General features: G+C 32.4%; 1 protein-coding gene across 1 annotated transcript in view; it reads left to right on the top strand.

Annotated features, from left to right (window-relative positions):
- LOC118749546 overlaps positions 1–6,603 on the top strand; it is a 12,737-nt gene that overhangs the window by 5,256 nt on the left and 878 nt on the right. The window lies entirely within an intron of this gene.

Here is a 6,603-nt window from a genome sequence, read left to right as displayed (position 1 = left end):
AGATTAATAAGATCTTATAAGCTAGTTATAGTTCAGTGTTACGAACAGGGTTGCCACTTTGGTAAATTATTACCAAAATTGGTAGAAAAAAATTGGATTGGTAAAAAGGCAAATTTTTGTTCATTTTGGTAGATTTTTGTTAAAGTATTTTGTTTGAAAAACAAATAAAACTTTCCTTCCCGCTTTATTTTTCGTGGTTATCTTTTTATTATAAATGTATTTCTACATTGTTTGTTATACTAAATTTCCATCGACTATAAAACTGCATACCAAAAAATTCAGATTAGAAACTCGAAATTTAGACGAAAATTTTTGTAATTTTTCTTTATATAGCTTGAATCCTTGATTTTTATTGAATATTTTGAATAAATTAGCTTTAATATTTACTGATTTTTCGAAGATTTCGTTTTTCTCTTAATTACCGTTATATGGGATGTGGGCGAGGTTATTGCCCGATTTTAAAAATTTTCGGCCATTTGGTATGTTGTATCAAGGCTAACAACTGTGCCAAGTTTGGAAGAAATTGTTGCAGCGGTTACCAAGATATATACATATAACCATAAGTGAGCGTGGCTACGCCCATTTTCCAAAAATTTATAATATTCTTATTTTTCGTCTAAAAATTATTGCAAATATAAATTTTGAGTGAATTATCTTCAGTAGTTATTAAAATATCGCAGTTTTCGTATTTCTGAAAATTACCGTTATATGGGAGGTAGGCGTGGTTATTGTCCGATTTTGCCCATTTTCAATACCATCCATCCTACACCCGAAAGAAGTGGACTTGCCAAGTTTCGTTAAGATATCTAAATTTTTACTCGAGTTATCGTTTGCACAGGTGGACGGACGGACGGACAGACAGTCACCGCTTAATCGATTTCTCTTTTCATTCTGATCATTTATGTATACATTTGTCTATATCTATCTCGATTCGTTTTGCCTGTTACAAACAACCGTTATGTGAACAAAGTTATAATACCCTTGTGCACAAGTGCGCTCGGGTATACACAACAACATTGTGGATATAAGAAAAATCACCAAGGGGTTTTTTGAGTCGCTGTATTTGTCTATAATAAATCCAGTTAAGTTTTTCAAATGATGAAATTTCGTTGTTGCCTGTCTTTCACCACTTTCGATTTTGGTTGAAAGAAACCTTCTTAAATACCATATCAATAGTTAAATAAAAAGTTCCTCAATGAAAACTTTTAATTTCTATGGAAATAGAACAAAACTATAGTTTTTAATAAGAAAGCTAAACAAAAGTTATTGGTAGATTTTTTTCAGATTTGGTAAATTTTTTTTCAAATGGCTGGTAAATATTTTTTTTAGTCAGTGGCAACCTTGGTTACGAACAAAGAAAAAAGAGGAATATCAGATTACAAACGCTACTTTTGTGTAGACTTGTGCTTTAACCCTTATGTCGTAAACAATCATACCAAAACCTTACAATTAGCGTAAGTGAACCCAACAAAATTACTTATTAACGATGCTCTGGTTGAACAGCTGTGTGTAAAAATCTCCTTCGCTAATGATAAATCTCTATACATTATTGTATCGTATATACCACCAAACAGCCCAATTGAGCTGTATGTCAAGCCTCTTAATAATGTTAGCTTTAGAGTTAACTCGCTAAATATAAATGAATATTGTATTGTATTGGGTGACTTTAACCAAGGAAGCATTGTTTGGAATCATCATGATAAATTGTTATTACCAGCTAATGTCAGAACAGACTTGGAGTCGTATGTAACTGACTTCTTTCTTTCAAACTCTTTTCATCAAATCAACTGCATTAAAAATGATCTTAATCGAATTCTAGATTTGGTGTTCGTATCTGGTGAAATAAACGTATATTGTGAGGAGAACTGTACACCACTTCTTAGTAATAGTATACACCATAAAGCCCTTTACATCAAAATAAAATCTTTTAATTTCGATAGGGAATCTATTTCGTATTGTGAAAAGTTAGACTTTAGTAAAGCCGATTTTGGTAAATTAAACGAAACATTAAGCAACTGTAGTTGGTATAATTTAATGGCATTAAGTAATGCAGAAGATGCTTACAATTACATTCGCAATACATTTTCAATCAGTATCAACAAGTTTATCCCTTTGAAAGTTTCCTCACTAAATAACAGCCCACCATGGTTTAATAAAAAATTTTTGAATTTCAAAAACATCAAAAACAAAGCATTTAAGTTATTTAAAAGATCTAAGTTAGAGTCGGATCGATTCAAATTTATACCAGCGAGAGACAGATTTGAACTTCTGCATAAATTTCTCTATAAGCATTACCTTCATATAACGGAAAATAATTTGAAAGCAAATCCGTCATCATTTTGGCATTATTTAAATGCAAAGCGCAAAACAAACGGCCTTCCATCAAGTCTAGAATTAAATAGCGAGCGCTCAAATAACACGCTAGAAGCATTCAATCTATTTGCCAAGTTTTTTCAAAACTTACTGTGAGTTCAACCCACGCATGTGCTCATCTCACCAGCAATTTACTGAAAGTATCTCTCTTGAAGACTTTCTTATATCTGAAGATGAATTAGTTTCTGCAATTGTGGATCTAAAGCCAAGTTGTAAATATGAGCGTGACGACCTTCCAGCCAGGGTTGCCACTGACGAAAAAAAATGTTTACCATCCATTTGAGAAAAATCTACCATATCTGGAAAATATCTACCAATAAATTTGTTATAGATTTTTTAATAAAAACTATAATTTTGTTATTTTTTATTTATTTTAATTAAAACTATGGTTTTTTATTTTTTTTTAGTTATTTCAATAAGAATTAAAATTGTTTTTAAGGAAATTTTTATTTATTTAACTCGCAGTTTCCTTCAACCAAAAGCGGAAGTGATGAAACTAAAGGCAATAACGAAACTTCATAATTTGAAAAACTTCAACTCGAGTTATTATAGACAAATATATATATACTCAAAAAGGCACTTGGTGATTTTTTTATTATTCGCAATGTTTTTCATGTAAAATTTTTTTGTTGCTTTAACTAAATCCATAAAAATTAAGGATTCAAACTATATACAACATTTAGAAAAATTCAAAAAAATTTCGTCCATATTCGAATTTTTTACTCTGAATTTGAAGAACAATTTGAAGAAAATTAGTTTTGAATGGAGCACGATATGTTCGCCTTATATCAATATACGTTTACACGTATGTAAGTATATAAAGAGTATTCAAAGAAATTTTTTAAATAAAGATAACTACGAAAAATAAATCGGGAACGAAAAGTTCAACAAAAATCTACCAAAATGAGAAAAAATTTACCCTTTTACCAACCCAAATTTTTTCTACCAATTTTGGTAACAATTTACCAAAGTGGCAACCCTGCTTCCAGCAATATTCTTCAAACACTGTGCTTGTCACATCATTGAGCCTATTGCATTTTTGTTTAACCTTTGTATCAAGAATGGAGTTTTTCTCGACCGCTGGAAAGTTTGTTCAATTTCTCCAATCTTTAAGTCCGGTGATCGCAGTGACGTGAAAAACTATAGAGCGATTGTCAAACAAAGTACATTCGCTAAATTGTTCGATAACATAATACAAAAGAAACTACTGAGCCACATAAGCAGTAAAATTGTAGACTGTCAACATGGTTTTATTCCAGGGAGGTCTACCTGCACCAACTTGACATTGATCTCAAAAAATATCACTAATGCACTTATGAGTAAAAAGCAGCTTGACGTTATTTATACTGACTTTTCAAAGGTCTTTGACAAGGTTGATCACTATATCCTCCTAAGAAAATTAAAACTCTTAGGCTTATCCGAAATTTTACTAAGATTCTTTAAAAGTTTTCTTATAAACCGCATGTTACATGTTAAGATTGGCGGCGTTTATTCATAAACCGCTGTTACAGCGCATTCTGGAATTCCGCAAGGTACACACAGTGGACCTCTTTTGTTTTAATTTTTATTAACGATCTACCGCAATGTCTGAATTTTTCCAAATGCCTATGTTTGCTGACGACGTTAAATCTTTAAAAAAGTGTCGAACCTTTCTGACTGTGAAAGTCTTCAACAAGATTTATACTCACTCTTAAAGTGGTGCCAAATAAATAACTTGCATTTAAATATAAGCAAATGTTGTGTAGTCACCTACAATAGAAACACCAACCCTATTTTATTTGATTACCATTTAAACAATCATGACTTGGCTCGTAATTATGAGTTAAAAGATTTGGGCGTTATATTTAGTTCAAATTTCTGCTTCAAAAATCACTATGATTATATGATCGCTAAAGCGAACTCTATGGTTGGCTTTATCAAAAGAAACAGTCAGGAATTTAAGGACCCTATGACCATTAAGGCGCTTTATACATCAATGGTTCGTAGTGTCATCGAATACTGTTCTATCATTTGGAATCCATCTTACTGTAGTCACTCAAATCGAATAGAACGGATCCAACGATCCATAACTAAATATGCAATTAAAAAAATGAAGTGGACTAGTGATCTTCCACCTTATGAGGCCAGAAGAAAACTGCTAGGGTTACAGTCCCTATGCGATAGGCGAATATCCAACTCCATTTTGTTTGTCTTTCAAATATTATCCGGTTAGGTAAACTGTTCTGAACTTTCAAACTATTTTCCTTTATATGAACCGCCCATTAATCTGCGTAGTAATAGATTTTTGGTTGATAGGACCCACAAGGCAAACTATATAATTAATGAACCAATTAATAGGTGTATACGATTATGTAATAGTTTTAAAGGGATGTTAGATTTTAATGTTAATGAGTCAGAATTTAGATTAAGGCTCTTTGTATTATTCAACTAAACTTATACACCTAAGTTTAACTTGCAATTGTAGTCTGTAAGAAACCAATGTTTTCGGTAGACTGAAATAAATAAATAAATAAATATTTATTATACACATCTCCGTTTTGGGCAACGAAAATTTATCGAAGCAACGAAGATTTACGATGTGCGGACGAGACATGTGCGATGATTGTTGCATACCTTCAAGGGATGGCTTTTAAGAATGCTGGAAACGATGTGGAAAATGGAACTTATCGATAACAAAAACTTGCGAATTCAGGAGCACCCAAAAATAAAAACGTACGATTTTTACAAAAACGCAAATCGCAAAAGTAAGTGGAAATGGGAGCCCGGCTGATAGTCACCTTCATTGGATAGGGAAGCACTATCGATAGTCGTGATAGTTTGCCACTAGGGATGTTTCGAATGTCATATTTTTCACATTCGCGAATGCGAATGTGTGAATGCGAATGCGAATGTTAGGAATAACAGTAAAAAAGCTATAATCAATTTAAGTCGTCGTGTTCATTACTTAAAAATTTTGTAAATTATTAGAACATTGAACGAGTGCTTAAAATATACAGTGTATTAATCTAGTAGTCAAAGCTCAAAAGGGGCATATTATATTTCAAAAAAAGTAATTTTGCTGCCATTTCTCCCCAGGGGCGATTTCTTAGATGCTCGCATATAAGGCCAGCTGCACTAAACAATTGCTACTTGGAACGCTGGCGGGTGGAGCGCTCAAATATTTGCGGTCCAGATCTGTCAATTTGTCGTATTTTAGTTTAGTTTTCCACCAATCGAGAGGATTTTCACCCAGATGTGCTCGTTTTTCTTTAAGAAAGGTCTTCAATTGAGCTTTAATTTCATATTTTTCAAGTGCATATATCTTTGGTTTCGGTACGGGTAAAATTTTCGAAGATGTTTCGCATATCCCAGCAGAAAATTTTGAAGGGCAGCAGCGTGTATTGCAGCAGCAAATTTTTTATTTCATTAGAAGCGCCCTGTGCTATTGCAAATGGTTGCATACATTTAGGCATATGCAGAGTAAGAGGAAATGCGGTACAATTGATTATTACTTCCGATTATGCAAACTCCGGCCATGCATACGGCTACGTACAACTATGTATATGCATGTAAGTTTTAATTCAGATTTTTTAGATATGTAATTTTATTGTCCATAAATATTGATACTTTTTTTCCTGGTGTCATGCATTTCATTGAATTTAAAAAATTTTCGAACACACTTTATATGAAAGAAAATTCGTGTAATCGTAAACTTGGAATCTCTCAAAAAATTCTGAATTAAAAGTTTGTTATTATGAAAACTTGCTGAATTTTTATAATCTTTGTACAAAGCTTGAAATGTCGATTTGTGAACAAACATATATGATGTTCGTTAAGTTATGAGCTAGACTTTCATATAAAATCAATGAAAGCATAGGCAGAACTGGTCAAAATGTCTCAAAGCCATTATTTCGCACATAGGTAGGTACATGTCCGAACAGTTTTATTTCGGTGTATTTTCCCTTCGTACAGTGCTATCTTACTAATATTATAAATGTGAAAGTTTGAATGTTTGGATGTTTGGGAAATCATCACGCGGAAACAACTAAACGGATTTGCATGAAATTTGGTACGCTGATAGCTTATGGGCCAGATTGGATAATAGGCTATTCTTTTAAGAGTTGCCACCTGTTAAAAAGTTTAATTTATTTAATACTAGTGTTGACGAGTGAGCAAATAAAACACGTATTTTGAGCGGTAGCATGTACAAATGCTTTATATTCGACGATTTTAATGCTTTGATACGTTTGT

This window comes from Rhagoletis pomonella, unplaced genomic scaffold, assembly GCF_013731165.1.
Source record: "Rhagoletis pomonella isolate Grant_MI unplaced genomic scaffold, Rhpom_1.0 Rhpom_scaffold_00019, whole genome shotgun sequence".
Taxonomy (NCBI): Eukaryota; Metazoa; Arthropoda; class Insecta; order Diptera; family Tephritidae; genus Rhagoletis; species Rhagoletis pomonella.
This window is presented reverse-complemented; position numbering and strand designations above follow the sequence as displayed.